Raw genomic sequence first — 23908 nt, 5'->3', positions numbered from 1 at the left:
GGGGCCCTGGTTCTCCAATCAGGGACAGGGTCGTCCCCCTGTGATGACCACTTCCTGGGAAGTGTGGCAAAAATCCATCCCAGAAGGCAACAGTCTCTAAAAATCCAACATGGATGAATCTGATTTTTGGAGGTTACATCTGGCTGAGCCCACCCACTGGTGTGGCTAAAAATCATAAACACACCCCTCTCCTGCCCTCTCCTAATCTAATCAAGGGGGCACCTAATTGTCTGGGGTTGCAGGATGTGGGGGTGTTGCTGGGTGCTCCAAATGTCCTTCTCTGCCTTTGAAGACCAGTTTGGCAGCCCTCCCCCTTCCTGCCTCACCATCTGCTGAGGGGAGATTCTCTCCCCCAAGCACATTCCTTTGTGTGAAGCCTGGCCACTTCACACCTCATCAAGGCAGCCTGGCAGAAGCTGCTGCAGGCTGGCCAATCAGAGCACAGCAGCAAAAACAATGCAGAGCTGAAATTGGCAACTTTTTAGGTAAAGTCTAAACTTTTTACCTGGACAAGTTATATTAAATCCAACAACTGGAAGTTGTGGGATTTATTACAACAATCAATTTGATACCAAATTCTTGGTATGTAACATTTAAGGAGACTTTAAAATTTAAAATAAAGTCTGCCCATTCTAGCCTATGAAGGCCATTTACTTCAATGAGGGAAAAACAAATTTGGCTGTTTTTACCTCACCAGGGCTTATAAATTTATTTTTATAAAGTCCCTGCTTATAGTTACATGGCACCCAGCCCTAGGGGCACATAGGGCACACCTTAGGGGTGACTTATATGTAAAAATAAGGTAGTTTAAGACTTTGGAAGTACCTTTAATTCCAAAGTCGAATTTGCATATAACTTTAATTTAAAAGCAGCCAGCAAGGCAGGCTTGCTTTTAAAATGACACTGGGCACCTCAGCAATGCACCTAGGTGTGCACCACCTATGCTGTGGTCCCTAAACCTACATGCCCTACCATATACTAGGGACTTATAGGTAGGTTAACTTAGCCAATTATAATTAGCCTAATTTGCATATCCATTTTACACAGAGCACAGGCCCTGGGACTGGTTAGCAGTACCCAGGGCACCAACCAAGTCAGGAAAACACCATCAAAAAGAGGAAAATGGGGGCAAAAAGTTATGGGGCCTCTGCAATCAGCCCTGTTTTCTCACACAACCCCCCCCCCCAGCCCACACGCCCAGGAGACTCAGCCCAACCCTGGGAGAGTCTTCCTGGCTTGTTAGGCGAGGAAGACAGTGAAGAAAACTGGCTGTCCCTTTGCAGGGCCTACTCTGCCTTATATCCTCCTGTCAGGGTCACTCCCTATGGGTAGTGAAGCCATCCCAACAGTAAAAGGACCCAACTCAAACTGAAACTTTCCTCTAGGGGGGTTTCCTCCTTTCTCTCTGCCAACTTGGGTAGTGAGGTGCCCACCTCCCCTACTCCAAACTTTGCTAGGGCAACACCTAGCTTACCCAAAGAGGTCACCCAACACTTGAGCAACCCCACCATGACCAATAGGGTCAGGGGGCCTACTTTGCTATTGGCCATGGGGTCTGCCTCCCAGGCCAAGTACATTGCTGCCAGGAAGGCTAGCACCCAGCAGAGGCTACTGACAGCTGTCAGTACCCAGAACCACACCCTAAGCTCTCCACTGACAGGTGGCTGAGCTGCTTTAGGGGCAACTTTGGGGTCCTGGCACCCCTCTTGCTGTCTAGAGTGGGGGGCTACCACCTCCTGTGGCAGACACCCTCCTTCCACTCTCCCTTCTGTCAGTGCAGTGGCAACACCTTGCATCTGGACAGCTGCCTGACTACTCAGGACTTCCTTGGGGTCAGGTGAGGCCTCACCAGTGCCAACTCTGGGCTCCCCCCCTACTGGGGCAGAAGGCCTTTGGCTCCCTGGAACTCTCTTTAAGAGTGGCCTACCCTTCCTTTTCTTCTTTCCTTTTCTTGGGGACCCCTGTCTCCTAACTGTAGGGACTGACTCCCCAGGACTTTGGGTTGGAGGGGCGCCCTGGGCGACCACCCCATCTGGGACGAGACTCTCCTCTGGGAGGTCATTGCCCAGGATACAATCTAGGGGGAGGTCAGCACTGACTACCACCCTAATCCAGTCAAGGATACCCTCCCTCTCTAGGGGCACTATGGCTACAGGTTTGGAGGTGACCTCCCCTGTGACTATCCTGACTTTCTTTGTCTTTCCTGGGACATACATGTCTGGCGTCACTAACCGGTCACTCACTATAGTGTGACTGGCACAGGTGTCCCTCAGGCCAGTGGTAGGGATCCCATTCACTTGAATGTGGTGGAAGTGCCTACTCCCACCCTCAGGGATCACCAGCTTACCATCTGGTCCTGTCTCCCAGCACAATGCTAGGAGGACTTCATCATCTGAGGAATCCTCCTCTATGGCTACACTGGACAGCCCAGTGCTAACCACCTTCCTTGGACAGGCTGCATCTCCTCTGAAGTGACCTGTCTGCTGACAGTCAAAGCAAGCCCTACTGTCCAAGAGCTTTTTTAACCCTGGGTCTAACTGTCTCTGCTAGTCAGAGTGGGAGTGGGATTTACTCTCCTCCTTCTTAGGGTTCTGGGGTACAGAGGGAGTCTCTGTGGTGGGCTTACCACCTCCCTCCTTAGGTTTTTGTGGACCTGTCCCCCCCTTCTTGGAGTCTCCCCCCTGGGACTTGACAACCACCCTGGTTCTCAACCACTCATCAGCTGCCTCCCATAGCTCTCTAGGGTTGGTCTGCTTAGAGTCCACTAGATGCTGGCGTAACCTTTCTTGGGTACAATTGGTCAAGATGTGCTCTCTCATGATCAGATTGTATAACCCCTCATAAGTATCTACTTTGTTACCAATAATCCAGCCCTCTAGTGCCTTTAGTGAAATGTCCACAAAGTCAACCCAAGACTGGGTACTGACCTTCTGGGTGTCCCTGAACTTCATTCTATATTGCTCTGGGGTCAGACCAAACTTCTTGGCTAAGCACCTCTTCATACTAGGGTATGAATCTGCCTCCTCCCCCCTTAAGGTCAGAAGCCTATCCCTCCCTGAGTTGGGGACCAACTCCCACAAAAGGGAACCCCAGTATTGAGGCCTAACCCTTCTCATTTGGAGTGCCCTCTCAAAGGCCCCCAGCCACTTATCTATGTCATCCCCATCTACAAAAGCAGGAACCACCCCCTTGGGTAATATGGGGCAAACTCCCCCACCCATGGACACCTCAGCTTCTTTATCGCTGCTTCCATCTCTTTTCTCTTTGTATGCCCACTTTTTCTTTTCTAGGGCCAGCTTCTCTGCTTCCAAAGCTATGTATGCTAGCTGGGCCTCCACCTCTCTTTCTCTGATGGATGGGTTCTCTCCTCCTGAAAGGACCCCCTTCCCACCACTAGCTTTGGATCTGCCCCTAGTGACTGTGTTTACTGAGGACCGTTCTTCCTCATCCTCACTTGGGCTCAGATGCCTTCCCTCCCCTGAGTGGTTAGAGCTTGCATCCTCCCTTCTTTCTCCCTCCTCTGGAGCTTCTTCTGACTCTACCTCTTGGGCCTCAGCCCATGCTGTCAGGGATGTGATCAGGATTTGCTTCCTGAGATCACTGGTTGCAGGCAACCCTCTTTCAATACACAACCCCCTAAGCTGGACTACTGTCAGTGTGGGTAGGCTAGCCAGATCAAGCTCCATGGTTCCCTAGTTTTGTGTCAACAAAAACTTTTTGCAAAAATTGGAAACAAGAATTTAGAAAAATTACAAAAATTCAATAATTGAAATTAATCCCAAAAAAATTAAAAACAATGTTTGCACTAGGACAATTTAAAGGATTTTTTATTTGTTTTACTCAAAACTGTAACGTGATATTGAACACAAGTACAGGATCCCGTCGCTGCTTCCAATTATGTTGGAAAATGGGTTATTGGTAGGGCAGGTAGGTACCTACACCTAGCAACAAGCCACTAACCTCCACATAGGTACAGTTAGGTCTCAGTAAATTAATCCCAGCTCAACCCTTGGTAGCTTGGCAACGAGCGTTAAGGCTTAACTTAGGAGACAAGGTGTAAAGCATTCAAATATCACAAAACAGTAATTAAATAAAACACAGGAAACAGTTTAAAAATCCAAAACCAATTTATAAAAATAGTTTATATTTTTATCTTTAAAATGACACAAAAACGATTAAAATCGGTTCAGGGGAACCGGAGATATGAATTTTTAAAGAATTATTACTTTTCTAGCGCTTAGAAACAAAAAGCGCCAATCGGGTCATCTGGTTGCACCTCGACCGGGGCAAAGTCAAACTTTCAGGCCGACCGCGATGGAGCCCTGCAGGTCTACAGGTCGCGGGAGGCCTCGGTTAAAAAGTTACCTTCTGACTTAGTCTTTATTTTGAAGTTTTTCTTCACCGGGACGAACCTGCCAGTTGAATCCGACCTCCTGGAGCCCTTGTCCGGATACGCGATGTGGGTTTCCTCGGTGGAGACTTTTACCTTCGGACTTAGTCGTTTTTTCGAGATGAAAATCCTTCGACCGGGGTAAACCTGGATCTTGATCCGACGTCCATGGAGCCCTTCTCGGATACGATGGCTGGGAGGTCCCGGTCAACTTTTTACGTTCGGACTTAGTCTCTTTTTTGGATGTTTTTCTTTACCGGGACGAACCACGAAGTCAGGCCGGGTCGCGGTTGAGGCAAGCCGGCTAGAATTTCCGCAGCGGGTCGGTCCCTCTCTGGAGCTTTTTTCCAAAAATTCTCAAATCTTTTCCAAACTTCTGGGGCTTCACCCAGATGTTCTTTTAAGGTTCTTTTGGGGTCCACAGCTCACCCCAAGGGTCCAGAAGTTCTGTGATGGTCCTTGGGGGTGCGGACTTCAACTCCCAGAATGCACCTGGTGCAAACTCCTTTTTGGCCACTGGACAGTGGTCAGCTGGTCGCTTTCTTCAGGAGTTGGTGCAGGGGACTCTGGTTTAGCAATTTTTCACCTGTAGCAAACAGGGAGTCCCTCCTTGAACCAGTTGAAGCCAGGCAAAGTCCTTCTTGTGGTGAAGCCCAAGTGTGCAGCTAGTGCAGTCCTTCTGAGTGCAGGTTCCAGGTGCAGGCCAGGGGTCCAGCAGGGCAGTCCTTCTTCTCCTTAAGTTCTTTCTTCTTGAAATTTGGTGGGGATCTGAGGCGTGGGTGCAGGTCTGCCAGTTTTATCCTTGCTCCTGGGTGAAAAGCAGGGGGGCCCTGGTTCTCCAATCAGGGACAGGGTCGTCCCCCTGTGATGACCACTTCCTGGGAAGTGTGGCAAAAATCCATCCCAGAAGGCAACAGTCTCTAAAAATCCAACATGGATGAATCTGATTTTTGGAGGTTACATCTGGCTGAGCCCACCCACTGGTGTGGCTAAAAATCATAAACACACCCCTCTCCTGCCCTCTCCTAATCTAATCAAGGGGGCACCTAATTGTCTGGGGTTGCAGGATGTGGGGGTGTTGCTGGGTGCTCCAAATGTCCTTCTCTGCCTTTGAAGACCAGTTTGGCAGCCCTCCCCCTTCCTGCCTCACCATCTGCTGAGGGGAGATTCTCTCCCCCAAGCACATTCCTTTGTGTGAAGCCTGGCCACTTCACACCTCATCAAGGCAGCCTGGCAGAAGCTGCTGCAGGCTGGCCAATCAGAGCACAGCAGCAAAAACAATGCAGAGCTGAAATTGGCAACTTTTTAGGTAAAGTCTAAACTTTTTACCTGGACAAGTTATATTAAATCCAACAACTGGAAGTTGTGGGATTTATTACAACAATCAATTTGATACCAAATTCTTGGTATGTAACATTTAAGGATACTTTAAAATTTAAAATAAAGTCTGCCCATTCTAGCCTATGAAGGCCATTTACTTCAATGAGGGAAAAACAAATTTGGCTGTTTTTACCTCACCAGGGCTTATAAATCTATTTTTATAAAGTCCCTGCTTATAGTTACATGGCACCCAGCCCTAGGGGCACATAGGGCACACATTAGGGGTGACTTATATGTAATAATAAGGTAGTTTAAGACTTTGGAAGTACCTTTAATTCCAAAGTCGAATGTGCATATAACTTCAATTTAAAAGCAGCCAGCAAGGCAGGCTTGCTTTTAAAATGACACTGGGCACCTCAGCAATGCACCTAGGTGTGCACCACCTATGCTGTGGTCCCTAAACCTACATGCCCTACCATATACTAGGGACTTATAGGTAGGTTAACTTAGCCAATTATAATTAGCCTAATTTGCATATCCATTTTACACAGAGCACAGGCCCTGGGACTGGTTAGCAGTACCCAGGGCACCAACAAAGTCAGGAAAACACCAGCAAAAAGAGGAAAATGGGGGCAAAAAGTTATGGGGCCTCTGCAATCAGCCCTGTTTTCTCACAGTCCCTCAGAAAAAATATAGTACTGGAGAAGAATCATAAAGGAATGACACAATTGCTGCCTTTGCTGCTGCCCCAATTGTGTAATCTGTCTAGGACAGGTCTCTTGCAGATTGAGGCACCTAGTTGCAATTGTGTGGTATAAATCACCCTTACAACCATTTTTGCTATAAACTTGAGATCTTTCTGAGATACTATCTCACAGACTTCTTATGAATGAGGAACTCTGAAATTGTCACATTCCAATTTGTACGTCATTAAAACTATGCTGGTTATTCAAATGGGCAGATTGTTTTTTAAATTCCTTTCTGTCTCGAGTTGTAGTTATATTGATACAGAGGCATAATTGTTGAATGATATATATTGGGTTGATTGAAATATGTTCGTAGAGGTGGTGATAGGCTTTCTGTGTCTGTCTGAGAGCAAGGACCGGTTAACGTCTTTTTCCAAGAGCAGTTTGTTGTGAAACGTATAAGGCAAAGGAGTATGTATTGTCATGTGGTTCTCTGACTGCTTCTGTCCACTTGCCAAAAGTTCCAAGGCCCTATGATAGCACAAAAATTGTAAGATTGAAGTGGTGGGTGCCGGAGGTTTAAAATGGTCAGTTTAATTAAAGACAGAAAAGTGAAACGAATGACTGCAGAAATACTGTATGTGGCCATGAACTGAGATGAAATGATGATTTTGGAACTCTGTCTTGCAGATTACCCTCAATGCCGCAATGGATAGGGCACTACTCTCACAGACCAGGGTGTGTACGTTTAAGTCTATCTGAGGTGCACACCCTGAACTAGTACATTTTTGCTGAAACCTAATCATATTGTTTACTCTTCCTCGTAGCAGCTTGCCAGGGTGATAGTATATTGCAACAGAACCATTCCACTTCTTCACTGAAAAGAGTCATGCTGGTTACCCAAATGTGCAGCGTGTCATTTTATACAGCTTTCTTTATTGAAATTAAACTTGGACTCACTTGAAATATTCTCTTTCAAAATGAATGTTTTGAGCTGCTGTGAATTTTATTTCTAGAGGTGGTGACAGGCTTTCAGGTACGTGCTTAGGTCAAGGCCCTGTTCATGTCACTTGTATAAGCTAATTCAGGGAGCAAATTAGCAAGTCAAGAAATGGGAAGTCTGAACTACTGTCAAAGCAGTTTCATTCTCTTTTCAAATAATCCAAAAATACCATAGCAGCATAAAACAGAGTATTCAATAAAAGAAGAAAGGAGGATTAACGGCAAAAAAGCACATCATAAGATATGAAACTTTGGAAATTATCTAGATATTGTTTGAAAAAACTCCTTTGATGGAAAGAAGATGAAGAACGGTATGGGATCCTGTCCTGCGCACCTGTAATTGATATGTTCCACATCCATTCATACCACCTAACCCTAAACACCCAAACATATTGCAGTCAGTGACCATGTGGCCTAATGGATAAGGCGACTGACTTCAGATCAGAAGATTGAGGGTTCGAGTCCCTTCAAGGTTGAGTCGTTTTCTCACTGCACCCAACTTATCTTTACATACAAACTGGAAACACACTCTTACAATACTCCTTTCACTCTCACTCATTAAGAAAGCCCAATGCAAACTGCACAATCAGTCACGTTCTGCCTTCAGCATTGCTACTTTTCTGTCCTTCTGCCATACCAAAGTACCTCTTCATAAATGCCATGGATATGCAATACGTATGCAACAATATGACACGGCACAATCATTCTTAACAGAACTGTGGGTAGATGCAGTGCAGGGAGTGTGTGCGTGCAGAAAGCAGAAACTATGCATGCGTAGAAGCTCTATGATTTTCTCCAGGAATAATGCTAATTGTCCCTGTTGGAAAATGGGTTATTGGTAGGGCAGGTAGGTACCTACACCTAGCAACAAGCCACTAACCTCCACATAGGTACAGTTAGGTCTCAGTAAATTAATCCCAGCTCAACCCTTGGTAGCTTGGCAACGAGCGTTAAGGCTTAACTTAGGAGACAAAGTGTAAAGCATTCAAATATCACAAAACAGTAATTAAATAAAACACAGGAAACAGTTTAAAAATCCAAAACCAATTCATAAAAATAGTTTATATTTTTATCTTTAAAATGACACAAAAACGATTAAAATCGGTTCAGGGGAACCGGAGATATGAATTTTTAAAGAATTATTACTTTTCTAGCGCTTAGAAACAAAAAGCGCCAATCGGGTCATCTGGTTGCACCTCGACCGGGGCAAAGTCAAACTTTCAGGCCGACCGCGATGGAGCCCTGCTCGGCTACAGGTCGCGGGAGGCCTCGGTTAAAAAGTTACCTTCTGACTTAGTCTTTATTTTGAAGTTTTTCTTCACCGGGACGAACCTGCCAGTTGAATCCGACCTCCTGGAGCCCTTGTCCGGATACGCGATGTGGGTTTCCTCGGTGGAGACTTTTACCTTCGGACTCAGTCATTTTTTCGAGATGAAAATCCTTCGACCGGGGTAAACCCGGATCTTGATCCGACATCCATGGAGCCCTTCTCGGATACGATGGCTGGGAGGTCCCGGTCAACTTTTTACGTTCGGACTTAGTCTCTTTTTTGGATGTTTTTCTTTACCGGGACGAACCACGAAGTCAGGCCGGGTCGCGGTTGAGGCAAGCCGGCTAGAATTTCCGCGGCGGGTCGGTCCCTCTCTGGAGCTTTTTTCGAAAAATTCTCAAATCTTTTCCAAACTTCTGCGGCTTCACCCAGATGTTCTTTTAAGGTTCTTTTGGGGTCCACAGCTCACCCCAAGGGTCCAGAAGTTCTGTGATGGTCCTTGGGGGTGCGGACTTCAACTCCCAGAATGCACCTGGCGCAAACTCCTTTTTGGCCACTGGACAGTGGTCAGCTGGTCGCTTTCTTCAGGAGTTGGTGCAGGGGACTCTGGTTTAGCAATTTTTCACCTGTAGCAAACAGGGAGTCCCTCCTTGAACCAGTTGAAGCCAGGCAAAGTCCTTCTTGTGGTGAAGCCCAAGTGTGCAGCTGGTGCAGTCCTTCTGAGTGCAGGTTCCAGGTGCAGGCCAGGGGTCCAGCAGGGCAGTCCTTCTTCTCCTTAAGTTCTTTCTTCTTGAAATTTGGTGGGGATCTGAGGCGTGGGTGCAGGTCTGCCAGTTTTATCCTTGCTCCTGGGTGAAAAGCAGGGGGGCCCTGGTTCTCCAATCAGGGACAGGGTCGTCCCCCTGTGATGACCACTTCCTGGGAAGTGTGGCAAAAATCCATCCCAGAAGGCAACAGTCTCTAAAAATCCAACATGGATGAATCTGATTTTTGGAGGTTACATCTGGCTGAGCCCACCCACTGGTGTGGCTAAAAATCATAAACACACCCCTCTCCTGCCCTCTCCTAATCTAATCAAGGGGGCACCTAATTGTCTGGGGTTGCAGGATGTGGGGGTGTTGCTGGGTGCTCCAAATGTCCTTCTCTGCCTTTGAAGACCAGTTTGGCAGCCCTCCCCCTTCCTGCCTCACCATCTGCTGAGGGGAGATTCTCTCCCCCAAGCACATTCCTTTGTGTGAAGCCTGGCCACTTCACACCTCATCAAGGCAGCCTGGCAGAAGCTGCTGCAGGCTGGCCAATCAGAGCACAGCAGCAAAAACAATGCAGAGCTGAAATTGGCAACTTTTTAGGTAAAGTCTAAACTTTTTACCTGGACAAGTTATATTAAATCCAACAACTGGAAGTTGTGGGATTTATTACAACAATCAATTTGATACCAAATTCTTGGTATGTAACATTTAAGGAGACTTTAAAATTTAAAATAAAGTCTGCCCATTCTAGCCTATGAAGGCCATTTACTTCAATGAGGGAAAAACTAATTTGGCTGTTTTTACCTCACCAGGGCTTATAAATCTATTTTTATAAAGTCCCTGCTTATAGTTACATGGCACCCAGCCCTAGGGGCACATAGGGCACACCTTAGGGGTGACTTATATGTAAAAATAAGGTAGTTTAAGACTTTGGAAGTACCTTTAATTCCAAAGTCGAATTTGCATATAACTTTAATTTAAAAGCAGCCAGCAAGGCAGGCTTGCTTTTAAAATTACACTGGGCACCTCAGCAATGCACCTAGGTGTGCACCACCTATGCTGTGGTCCCTAAACCTACATGCCCTACCATATACTAGGGACTTATAGGTAGGTTAACTTAGTCAATTATAATTAGCCTAATTTGCATATCCATTTTACACAGAGCACAGGCCCTGGGACTGGTTAGCAGTACCCAGGGCACCAACAAAGTCAGGAAAACACCATCAAAAAGAGGAAAATGGGGGCAAAAAGTTATGGGGCCTCTGCAATCAGCCCTGTTTTCTCACAGTCCCTCAGAAAAAATATAGTACTGGAGAAGAATCATAAAGGATTGACACAATTGCTGCCTTTGCTGTTGCCCCAATTGTGTAATCTGTCTAGGACTGGTCTCTTGCAGATTGAGGCACCTAGTTGCAATTGTGTGGTATAAATCACCCTTACAACCATTTTTGCTATAAACTTGAGATCTTTCTGAGATACTATCTCACAGACTTCTTATGAATGAGGAACTCTGAAATTGTCACATTCCAATTTGTACGTCATTAAAACTATGCTGGTTATTCAAATGGGCAGATTGTTTTTTAAATTCCTTTCTGTCTCGAGTTGTAGTTATATTGATACAGAGGCATAATTGTTGAATGATATATATTGGGTTGATTGAAATATGTTCGTAGAGGTGGTGATAGGCTTTCTGTGTCTGTCTGAGAGCAAGGACCGGTTAACGTCTTTTTCCAAGAGCAGTTTGTTGTGAAACGTATAAGGCAATGGAGTATGTATTGTCATGTGGTTCTCTGACTGCTTCTGTCCACTTGCCAAAAGTTCCAAGGCCCTATGATAGCACAAAAACGGTAAGATTGAAGTGGTGGGTGCTGGAGGTTTAAAATGGTCAGTTTAATTAAAGACAGAAAAGTGAAACGAATGACTGCAGAAATACTGTATGTGGCCATGAACTGAGATGAAATGATGATTTTGGAACTCTGTCTTGCAGATTACCCTCAATGCCGCAATGGATAGGGCACTACTCTCACAGACCAGGGTGTGTACGTTTAAGTCTATCTGAGGTGCACACCCTGAACTAGTACATTTTTGCTGAAACCTAATCATATTGTTTACTCTTCCTCGTAGCAGCTTGCCAGGGTGATAGTATATTGCAACAGAACCATTCCACTTCTTCACTGAAAAGAGTCATGCTGGTTACCCAAATGTGCAGCGTGTCATTTTATACAGCTTTCTTTATTGAAATTAAACTTGGACTCACTTGAAATATTCTCTTTCAAAATGAATGTTTTGAGCTGCTGTGAATTTTATTTCTAGAGGTGGTGACAGGCTTTCAGGTACGTGATTAGGTCAAGGCCCTGTTCATGTCACTTGTATAAGCTAATTCAGGGAGCAATTTAGCAAGTCAAGAAATGGGAAGTCTGAACTACTGTCAAAGCAGTTTCATTCTCTTTTCAAATAATCCAAAAAAACCATTGCAGCATAAAACAGAGTATTCAATAAAAGAAGAAAGGAGGATTAACGGCAAAAAAGCACATCATAAGATATGAAACTTTGGAAATTATCTAGATATTGTTTGAAAAAACTCCTTTGATGGAAAGAAGATGAAGAACGGTATGAGATCCTGTCCTGCGCACCTGTAATTGATATGTTCCACATCCAATAATACCACCTAACCCTAAACACACAAACATATTGCAGTCAGTGACCATGTGGCCTAATGAATAAGGCGTCTGACTTTGGATCAGAAGATTGAGGGCTCGATCCCCTTCGTGGTTGAGTCTATTTCTCACAGCACCCAACTTATCTTTACATACAAACTGGAGGCACACTCTTACAATACTCCTTTCACTTTCACTCTCACTCATTAAGAAAGCCCAATACAAACTGCACAATCAGTCACGTTATGCCTTAAGCATTGCTACTTTTCTGTCTTTCTGCCATACCAAAGTACCTCTTCATAAATGCCACGGATATGCAATACGTATGCAACAATATGACACGGCACAATCATTCTTAACAGAACTGTGGTTAGATGCAGTGCAGGGAGTGTGTGCGTGCAGAAAGCAGAAACTAGGCATGTGTAGAAACTCTATGATTTTCGTCAGGAATAATGCAAATTGTCCCTCAGAAAAAATATAGTACTGGATAAGAGTCATAAAGGATTGACACAATTGCTGCCTTTGCTGTTGCCCCAATTGTGTAATCTGTCAAGGACTTGTCTCTTGCAGATTGAGGAACCTAGTTGCAATTGTGTGGTATAAATCACCCTTACAACCATTTTTGCTATAAACTTGAGATCTTTCTGAGATACTATCTCACATACTTCTTTTGAATGAGGAACTCTGAAATTGTCACATTCCAATTTGTACGTCCTTAAAACTCTGCTGGTTATTCAAATGGGCAGATTGTTTTTTAAATTCCTTTCTGTCTCGAGTTGTAGTTATATTGATACAGAGGCATAATTGTTGAATGATATATATTGGTTTGATTGAAATATGTTCGTAGAGGTGGTGATAGGCTTTCTGTGTCTGTCTGAGAGCAAGGACCGGTTAACGTCTTTTTCCAAGAGCATTTTGTTGTGAAAGGTATGAGGCAAAGGAGTATGTATTGTGATGTGGTTCTCTGACTGCTTCTGTTCACTTGCCAAAAGTTCCAATGCCCTATGATAGCACAAAAACGGTAAGATTGAAGTGGTGGGTGCCGGAGGTTTAAAATGGTCAGTTTAATTAAAAGACAGAAAAGTGAAACGAATGACTGCAGAAATACTGTATGTGGCCATGAACTGAGATGAAAGGATGATTTTGGAACTCTGTCCTGCAGATTACCCTCAATGCCGCAATGGATAGGGCACTACTCCCACAGACCAGGGTGTGTAAGTTTAAGTCTATCTGAGGTGCACACCCTGAACTAATACATTTTTGCTGAAACCTAATCATATTGTTTACTCTTCCTCGTAGCAGCTTGCCAGGGTGATAGTATATTGCAACAGAACCATTCCACTTCTTCACTGAAAAGAGTCATGCTGGTTACCCAAATGTGCAGCGTGTCATTTTATACAGCTTTCTTTATTGAAATTAAACTTGGACTCACTTGAAATATTCTCTTTCAAAATGAATGTTTTGAGCTGCTGTGAATTTTATTTCTAGAGGTGGTGACAGGCTTTCAGGTACGTGCTTAGGTCAAGGCCCTGTTCATGTCACTTGTATAAGCTAATTCAGGGAGCAAATTAGCAAGTCAAGAAATGGGAAGTCTGAACTAATGTCAAAGCAGTTTCATTCTCTTTTCAAATAATCCAAAAATACCATTGCAGCATAAAACAGAGTATTCAATAAAAGAAGAAAGGAGGATTAACAGCAAAAAAGCACATAATAAGACATGAAACTTTGGAAATTATCTAGATATTGTTTGAAAAAACTCCTTTGATGGAAAGAAGATGAAGAACGGTATGGGATCCTGTCCTGCGCACCTGTAATTGATATGTTCCACATCCATTCATACCACCTAACCCTAAACACCCAAGCATACTGCAGTCAGTGACCATGTGGCCTAATGGATAAGGTGTCTGACTTCGGATCAGAGGATTGAGGGTTCGAGTCCCTTCATGGTTGGATCTTTTTCTCACAGCACCCAACTTATCTTTACATAAAAACTGGAAACACTCTTAAAATACTCCTTTCACTCTCAGTCATTAAGAAAGCCCAATGCAAACTGCACAATCAGTCACGTTATGCCTTCAGCATTGCTACTTTTCTGTCTTTCTGCCACACTAAAGTACCTCTTCATAAATGCCTTGGATATGCAATACGTATACAACAATATGACATGGCACAATCATTCTGAGCAGAACTGTGGGTAGATTCAGTGCAGGGAGTGTGTGCGTGCAGAAAGCCGAAACTATGCATGGGTAGAAGCTCTATGATTTTCTCCAGGAATAATGCAAATTGTCCCTCAGAAAAAGTATAGTACTAGAGAAGAATCATAAAGGATTGACACAATTGCTGCCTTTGCTGTTGCCCCAGTTGTGTAATCTGTCAAGGACTGGTCTCTTGCAGATTGAGGCACCTAGTTGCAATTGTGTGGTAAAAATCACCCTTACAACCATTTTTGCTATAAACTTGAGATCTTTCTGAGATACTATCTCACAGACTTCTTATGAATGAGGAACTCTGAAATTGTCACATTCCAATTTGTACGTCCTTAAAACTCTGCTGGTTATTCAAATGGGCAGATCGTTTTTTAAATTCCTTTCTGTCTCGAGTTGTAGTTATATTGATACAGAGGCATAATTGTTGAATGATATATATTGGTTTGATTGAAATATGTTCGTAGAGGTGGTGATAGGCTTTCTGTGTCTGTCTGAGAGCAAGGACCGGTTAACGTCTTTTTCCAAGAGCAGTTTGTTGTGAAAGGTATCAGGGAAAGGAGTATGTATTGTGATGTGGTTCTCTGACTGCTTCTGTCCACTTGCCAAAAGTTCCAAGGCCCTATGATAGCACAAAAACGGTAAGATTGAAGTGGTGGGTGCCAGAGGTTTAAAATGGTCAGTTTAATTAAAAGACAGAAAAGTGAAACGAATGACTGCAGAAATACTGTATGTGGCCATGAACTGAGATGAAAGGATGATTTTGGAACTCTGTCTTGCAGATTACCCTCAATGCCGCAATGGATAGGGCACTACTCTCACAGACCAGGGTGTGTAAGTTTAAGTCTATCTGAGGTGCACACCCTGAACTAATACATTTTTGCTGAAACCTAATCATATTGTTTACTCTTCCTCGTAGCAGCTTGCCAGGGTGATAGTATATTGCAACAGAACCATTCCACTTCTTCACTGAAAAGAGTCATGCTGGTTACCCAAATGTGCAGCGTGTCATTTTATACAGCTTTCTTTATTGAAATTAAACTTGGACTCACTTGAAATATTCTCTTTCAAAATGAATGTTTTGAGCTGCTGTTAATTTAATTTCTAGAGGTGGTGACAGGCTTTCAGGAACGTGTTTAGGTCAAGGCCCTGTTCATGTCACTTGTATAAGCTAATTCAGGGAGCAAATTAGCAAGTCAAGAAATGGGAAGTCTGAACTACTGTCAAAGCAGTTTCATTCTCTTTTCAAATAATCCAAAAATACCATTGCAGCATAAAACAGAGTATTCAATAAAAGAAGAAAGGAGGATTAACGGCAAAAAAGCACAGCATAAGATATGAAACTTTGGAAATTATCTAGATATTGTTTGAAAAAACTCCTTTGATGGAAAGAAGATGAAGAACGGTATGGGATCCTGTCCTGCGCACCTGTAATTGATATGTTCCACATCCATTCATACCACCTAACCCTAAACACCCAATCATATTGCAGTCAGTGACTATGTGGCCTAATGGATAAGGCGTCTGACTTTGGATCAGAAGATTGATGGTTCGAGTCCCTTCATGGTTGAATCTTTTTCTCACAGCACCCAACTTATCTTTACATACAAACTGGAAACACACTCTTACAATATTCCTTTCACTCTCACTCATTAAGAAAGCCCAATGCAAACTGCACAATCAGTCACGTTATGCCTTCAGCATTGCTACTTTTCTGTCTTTCTGCCATACCAAAGTACCTCTTCATAAATGCCACGGATATGCAATACGTATACAACAATATGACATGACACAATCATTCTTAACAGAACTGTGGGTAGATTCAGTGCAGGGAGTGTGTGCGTGCAGAAAGCAGAAACTATGCATGCGTAGAAACTCTATGATTTTCTCCAGGAATAATACAAATTGTCCCTCAGAAAAAGTCTAGTACTAGAGAAGAATCATAAAGGATTGACACAATTGCTGCCTTTGCTGTTGCCCCAGTTGTGTAATCTGTCAAGGACTGGTCTCTTGCAGATTGAGGCACCTAGTTGCAATTGTGTGGTAAAAATCACCCTTACAACCATTTTTGCTATAAACTTGAGATCTTTCTGAGATACTATCTCACAGACTTCTTATGAATGAGGAACTCTGAAATTGTCACATTCCAATTTGTACGCCCTTAAAACTCTGCTGGTTATTCAAATGGGCAGATTGTTTTTTAAATTCCTTTCTGTCTCTAGTTGTAGTTATATTGATATAGTGGCATAATTGTTGAATGATATATATTGGTTTGATTGAAATATGTTTGTAGAGGTGGTGATAGGCTTTCTGTGTCTGTCTGAGAGCAAGGACCGGTTAACGTCTTTTTCCAAGAGCAGTTTGTTGTGAAAGGTATCAGGCAAAGGAGTATGTATTGTGATGTGGTTCTCTGACTGCTTCTGTCCACTTGCCAAAAGTTCCAAGGCCCTATGATAGCACAAAAACGGTAAGATTGAAGTGGTGGGTGCCGGAGGTTTAAAATGGTCAGTTTAATTAAAGACAGAAAAGTGAAACGAATGACTGCAGAAATACTGTATGTGGCCATGAACTGAGATGAAAGGATGATTTTGGAACTCTGTCTTGCAGATTACCCTCAATGCCGCAATGGATAGGGCACTACTCTCACAGACCAGGGTGTGTAAGTTTAAGTCTATCTGAGCTGCACACCCTGAACTAATACATTTTTGCTGAAACCTAATCATATTGTTTACTCTTCCTCGTAGCAGCTTGCCAGGGTGATAGTATATTGCAACAGAACCATTCCACTTCTTCACTGAAATGAGTCATGCTGGTTACCCAAATGTGCAGCGTGTCATTTTATACAGCTTTCTTTATTGAAATTAAACTTGGACTCACTTGAAATATTCTCTTTCAAAATGAATGTTTTGAGCTGCTGTGAATTTAATTTCTAGAGGTGGTGACAGGCTTTCAGGTACGTGCTTAGGTCAAGGCCCTGTTCATGTCACTTGTATAAGCTAATTCAGGGAGCAAATTAGCAAGTCAAGAAATGGGAAGTCTGAACTACTGTCAAAGCAGTTTCATTCTCTTTTCAAATAATCCAAAAATACCATTGCAGCATAAAACAGAGTATTCAATAAAAGAAGAAAGGAGGATTAACGGCAAAAAAGCACATCATAAGATATGAAACTTTGGAAATTATCTAGATATTGTTTGAAAAAATTCCTTTGATGGAAAGAAGATGAAGAACGGTATGGGATCCTGTCCTGCGCACCTGTAATTGATATGTTCCACATCCATTCATACCACCTAACCCTAAACACCCAAACATATTGCAGTCAGTGACTATGTGGCCTAATAGATAAGGCGTCTGACTTTGGATCAGAAGATTGAGGGTTCGAGTTCCTTCATGGTTGAATCTTTTTCTCACAGCACCCAACTTATCTTTACATACAAACTGGAAACACACTCTTACAATATTCCTTTCACTCTCACTCATTAAGAAAGCCCAATGCAAACTGCACAATCAGTCACGTTATGCCTTCAGCATTGCTACTTTTCTGTCTTTCTGCCATACCAAAGTACCTCTTCATAAATGCCACGGATATGCAATACGTATGCAACAATATGACACGGCACAATCATTCTTAACAGAACTGTGGGTAGATGCAGTGCAGGGAGTGTGTGCGTGCAGAAAGCAGAAACTATGCATGCGTAGAAACTCTATGATTTTCTCCAGGAATAATGCAAATTGTCCCTCAGAAAAAATATAGTACTGGAGAAGAATGATAAAGGATTGACACAATTGCTGTCTTTGCTGTTGCCCCAATTGTGTAATCTGTCAAGGACTGGTCTCTTGCAGATTGAGGCACCTAGTTGCAATTGTGTGGCATAAATCACCCTTACAACCATTTTTGCTATAAACTTGAGATCTTTCTGAGATACTATCTCACAGACTTCTTATGAATGAGGAACTCTGAAATTGTCACATTCCAATTTGTACGTCCTTAAAACTCTGCTGGTTATTCAAATGGGCAGATTGTTTTTTAAATTCCTTTCTGTCTCGAGTTGTAGTTATATTGATACAGAGGCATAATTGTTGAATGATATATATTGGTTTGATTGAAATATGTTCGTAGAGGTGGTGATAGGCTTTCTGTGTCTGTCTGAGAGCAAGGACCGGTTAACGTCTTTTTCCAAGAGCAATTTGTTGTGAAAGGTATCAGGCAAAGGAGTATGTATTGTGATGTGGTTCTCTGACTGCTTCTGTCCACTTGCCAAAAGTTCCAAGGCCCTATGATAGCACAAAAACGGTAAGATTGAAGTGGTGGGTGCCGGAGGTTTAAAATGGTCAGTTTAATTAAAGACAGAAAAGTGAAACGAATGACTGCAGAAATACTGTATGTGGCCATGAACTGAGATGAAAGGATGATTTTGGAACTCTGTCTTGCAGATTACCCTCAATGCCGCAATGGATAGGGCACTACTCTCACAGACCAGGGGGTGTAAGTTTAAGTCTATCTGAGGTGCACACCCTGAACTAATACATTTTTGCTGAAACCTAATCATATTGTTTACTCTTCCTCGTAGCAGCTTGCCAGGGTGATAGTATATTGCAACAGAACCATTCCACTTCTTCACTGAAAAGAGTCATGCTGGTTACCCAAATGTGCAGCGTGTCATTTTATACAGCTTTCTTTATTGAAATTAAACTTGGACTCACTTGAAATATTCTCTTTCAAAATGAATGTTTTGAGCTGCTGTGAATTTTATTTCTAGAGGTGGTGACAGGCTTTCAGGTACGTGCTTAGGTCAAGGCCCTGTTCATGTCCCTTGTATAAGCTAATTCAGAGAGCAAATTAGCAAGTCAAGAAATGGGAAGTCTGAACTACTGTCAAAGCAGTTTCATTCTCTTTTCAAATAATCCAAAAATACCAATGCAGCATAAAACAGAGTATTCAATAAAAGAAGAAGGAGGATTTATGGCAAAAAGGCACATCATAAGATATGAAACTTTGGAAATTATCTAGATATTGTTTGAAAAAACTCCTTTGATGGAAAGAAGATGAAGAACGGTATGGGATCCTGTCCTGCGCACCTGTAATTGATATGTTCCACATCCATTCATACCACCTAACCCTAAGCACCCAAACATATTGTGGTCAGTGACCATGTGGCCTAATGGATATGGCGTCTGACTTCGAATCGGAAGGTTGAGGGTTCGAGTCCCTTCATGGTTGAGTCTCTTTCTCATAGCACCCAACTTATCTTTACATACAAACTGGAAACACACTCTTACAATACTCCTTTCACTCTCACTCATTAAGAAAGCCCAATGCAAACTGCACAATCAGTCACGTTATGCCTTCAGCATTGCTACTTTTCTGTCTTTCTGCCATACCAAAGTACCTCTTCATAAATGCTTTGGATATGCTATACGTATACAACAATATGACATGGCACAATCATTCTGAACAGAACTGTGGGTAGATTCAGTGCAGGGAGTGTGTGCGTGCAGAAAGCAGAAACTAGGCATTGCTAGAAGCTCTATGATTTTCTCCAGGAATAATGCAAATTGTCCCTCAGAAAAAGTATAGCACTAGAGAAGAATCATAAAGGATTGACACAATTGCTGCCTTTGCTGTTCCCCCAGTTGTGTAATCTGTCAAGGACTGGTCTCTTGAAGATTGAGGCACCTAGTTGCAATTGTGTGGTAACAATCACCCTTACAACCATTTTTGCTATAAACTTGAGATCTTTCTGAGATACTATCTCACAGACTTCTTATGAATGAGGAACTCTGAAATTGTCACATTCCAATTTGTACGTCCTTAAAACTCTGCTGGTTATTCAAATGGGCACATTATTTTTTAAATTCCTTTCTGTCTCGAGTTGTAGTTATATTGATACAGAGGCATAATTGTTGAATGATATATATTGGTTTGATTGAAATATGTTCGTAGAGGTGGTGATAGGCTTTCTGTGTCTGTCTGAGAGCAAGGACCGGTTAACGTCTTTTTCCAAGAGCAATTTGTTGTGAAAGGTATCAGGCAAAGGAGTATGTATTGTGATGTGGTTCTCTGACTGCTTCTGTCCACTTGCCAAAAGTTCCAAGGCCCTATGATAGCACAAAAACGGTAAGATTGAAGTGGTGGGTGCCGGAGGTTTAAAATGGTCAGTTTAATTAAAGACAGAAAAGTGAAACGAATGACTGCAGAAATACTGTATGTGGCCATGAACTGAGATGAAAGGATGATTTTGGAACTCTGTCTTGCAGATTACCCTCAATGCCGCAATGGATAGGGCACTACTCTCACAGACCAGGGGGTGTAAGTTTAAGTCTATCTGAGGTGCACACCCTGAACTAATACATTTTTGCTGAAACCTAATCATATTGTTTACTCTTCCTCGTAGCAGCTTGCCAGGGTGATAGTATATTGCAACAGAACCATTCCACTTCTTCACTGAAAAGAGTCATGCTGGTTACCCAAATGTGCAGCGTGTCATTTTATACAGCTTTCTTTATTGAAATTAAACTTGGACTCACTTGAAATATTCTCTTTCAAAATGAATGTTTTGAGCTGCTGTGAATTTTATTTCTAGAGGTGGTGACAGGCTTTCAGGTACGTGCTTAGGTCAAGGCCCTGTTCATGTCCCTTGTATAAGCTAATTCAGAGAGCAAATTAGCAAGTCAAGAAATGGGAAGTCTGAACTACTGTCAAAGCAGTTTCATTCTCTTTTCAAATAATCCAAAAATACCAATGCAGCATAAAACAGAGTATTCAATAAAAGAAGAAGGAGGATTTATGGCAAAAAGGCACATCATAAGATATGAAACTTTGGAAATTATCTAGATATTGTTTGAAAAAACTCCTTTGATGGAAAGAAGATGAAGAACGGTATGGGATCCTGTCCTGCGCACCTGTAATTGATATGTTCCACATCCATTCATACCACCTAACCCTAAGCACCCAAACATATTGCGGTCAGTGACCATGTGGCCTAATGGATATGGCGTCTGACTTCGAATCGGAAGGTTGAGGGTTCGAGTCCCTTCATGGTTGAGTCTCTTTCTCATAGCACCCAACTTATCTTTACATACAAACTGGAAACACACTCTTACAATACTCCTTTCACTCTCACTCATTAAGAAAGCCCAATGCAAACTGCACAATCAGTCACGTTATGTCTTCAGCATTGCTACTTTTCTGTCTTTCTGCCATACCAAAGTACCTCTTCATAAATGCTTTGGATATGCTATACGTATACAACAATATGACATGGCACAATCATTCTGAACAGAACTGTGGGTAGATTCAGTGCAGGGAGTGTGTGCGTGCAGAAAGCAGAAACTAGGCATTGCTAGAAGCTCTATGATTTTCTCCAGGAATAATGCAAATTGTCCCTCAGAAAAAGTATAGCACTAGAGAAGAATCATAAAAGATTGACACAATTGCTGCCTTTGCTGTTCCCCCAGTTGTGTAATCTGTCAAGGACTGGTCTCTTGAAGATTGAGGCACCTAGTTGCAATTGTGTGGTAACAATCACCCTTACAACCATTTTTGCTATAAACTTGAGATCTTTCTGAGATACTATCTCACAGACTTCTTATGAATGAGGAACTCTGAAATTGTCACATTCCAATTTGTACGTCCTTAAAACTCTGCTGGTTATTCAAATGGGCACATTATTTTTTAAATTCCTTTCTGTCTCGAGTTGTAGTTATATTGATACAGAGGCATAATTGTTGAATGATATATATTGGTTTGATTGAAATATGTTCGTAGAGGTGGTGATAGGCTTTCTGTGTCTGTCTGAGAGCAAGGACCGGTTAACGTCTTTTTCCAAGAGCAGTTTGTTGTGAAAGGTATCAGGCAAAGGAGTATGTATTGTGATATGGTTCTCTGACTGCTTCTGTCCACTTGCCAAAAGTTCCAAGGCCCTATGATAGCACAAAAACGGTAAGATTGAAGTGGTGGGTGCCGGAGGTTTAAAATGGTCAGTTTAATTAAAGACAGAAAAGTAAAACGAATGACTGCAGAAATACTGTATGTGGCCATGAACTGAGATGAAAGGATGATTTTGGAACTCTGTCTTGCAGATTACCCTCAATGCCGCAATGGATAGGGCACTACTCTCTCAGACCAGGGTGTGTAAGTTTAAGTCTATCTGAGGTGCACACCCTGAACTAATACATTTTTTCTGAAACCTAATCATATTGTTTACTCTTCCTCGTAGCAGCTTGCCAGGGTGATAGTATATTGCAACAGAACCATTCCACTTCTTCACTGAAAAGAGTCATGCTGGTTACCCAAATGTGCAGCGTGTCATTTTATACAGCTTTCTTTATTGAAATTAAACTTGGACTCACTTGAAATATTCTCTTTCAAAATGAATGTTTTGAGCTGCTGTGAATTTTATTTCTAGAGGTGGTGACAGGCTTTCAGGTACGTGCTTAGGTCAAGGCCCTGTTCATGTCACTTGTATAAGCTAATTCACGGAGCAAATTAGCAAGTCAAGAAATGGGAAGTCTGAGCTACTGTCAAAGCAGTTTCATTCTCTTTTCAAATAATCCAAAAATACCATTACAGCATAAAACAGAGTATTCAATAAAAGAAGAAAGGAGGATTGTTAGACTTTTCATCCTTGGCGTGGTCTCCCTTAACTTTTTGCCTCTGTTCCCCAGGTTGTTGATGTGTGCTGGACTCTGATTTTGCTGTTTTTGTTACTCTGGGCACTTTACCACTGCTAACCAGTGCTAAAGTGCAAGTGCTCCTGTTTAAATTGTATGTAAGTGGTTCATCCATGATTGGCATATTTGAATTACTAGTAAGTCCCTAGTAATGTGCACTAGAGGTGCCAGGGCCTGTAAATCAAATGCTACTAGTGGGCCTGCAGCACTGGTTGTGCCACCCACATAAGTAGCTCTGTAATCATGTCTCAGACCTGCCCCTGCAGTGTCTGTATGTGTATTTTTACACTGTAAATTCGACTTGGCAAGTGTACCCACTTGCCAGGCCTAAACCTTCCCTTTCCTTACATGTAAGGCACCCCTAAGGTAGGCCCTAGGTAGCCCCAAGGGCAGGGTGCAGTGTATGGATAAGGTAGGACATATAGTAATGTGGTTTATATGTCCTGACAGTGAAATACTGCCAATTTCGTTTTCACTGTTGCAAGGTCTGTCTCTCTCTCATAGGATAATATGGGGGCTACCTTTAAATATGATTAAAGTGTAGATTCCCCTAGAGAGTAGATGGACATGTGGAGTTTGGGATCCCTGAACTCACAATTTAAAAATACATCTTTTAGTAAAGTTGATTTTAAGATTGTGCGTTTGGAAATGCCACTTTTAGAAAGTGAGCATTTTCTTGCTTAAACCATTCTGTGACTCTGCCTGGTTTGTGGATTCCCTGTCTGGGTCAGTTTGACAGTTGGGTTGTTTTTCACCTCACACCAGACAGTGACACAAAGGGAGCTGGGGTGTGATCTGCATTTCCTGATTAGCCATCTCTGCTAGGAGGGAGGGGTGGAGTGGTCACTCTCATCTGAAAGGACTGTGCCTGCCTCTGACAATGCTGTCTCCAGCCCCCTGGTGTGTGTCTGAGGCCTTGCCTGGGCAAGGCAGGATTTCACAAGAAGGTGTGAGTCCCC

The 23908-nt window shown here is 42.8% G+C and overlaps 3 non-coding genes across 3 annotated transcripts; all 3 read left to right on the top strand.

The window, feature by feature from the left end:
• Window positions 1-13951: 13951 nt before the first annotated feature.
• TRNAR-UCG (transfer RNA arginine (anticodon UCG)) lies at window positions 13952-14024 on the top strand. Its single transcript has one exon. It is a non-coding gene; the product is annotated as a tRNA-Arg (tRNA).
• A 5400-nt stretch (window positions 14025-19424) lies between these two features.
• On the top strand, window positions 19425-19497 carry TRNAR-UCG (transfer RNA arginine (anticodon UCG)). The gene has a single exon. It is a non-coding gene; the product is annotated as a tRNA-Arg (tRNA).
• Window positions 19498-21248: 1751 nt separating this feature from the next.
• TRNAR-UCG (transfer RNA arginine (anticodon UCG)) lies at window positions 21249-21321 on the top strand. The gene has a single exon. It is a non-coding gene; the product is annotated as a tRNA-Arg (tRNA).
• Window positions 21322-23908: the final 2587 nt, after the last annotated feature.

The sequence above is a fragment of the Pleurodeles waltl genome, chromosome 4_1 (genome assembly GCF_031143425.1).
Source record: "Pleurodeles waltl isolate 20211129_DDA chromosome 4_1, aPleWal1.hap1.20221129, whole genome shotgun sequence".
Classification (NCBI taxonomy): domain Eukaryota; kingdom Metazoa; phylum Chordata; class Amphibia; order Caudata; family Salamandridae; genus Pleurodeles; species Pleurodeles waltl.
Note: the sequence above shows the minus strand (reverse complement) of the source record. Positions and strands in the feature narration are given on the sequence as shown.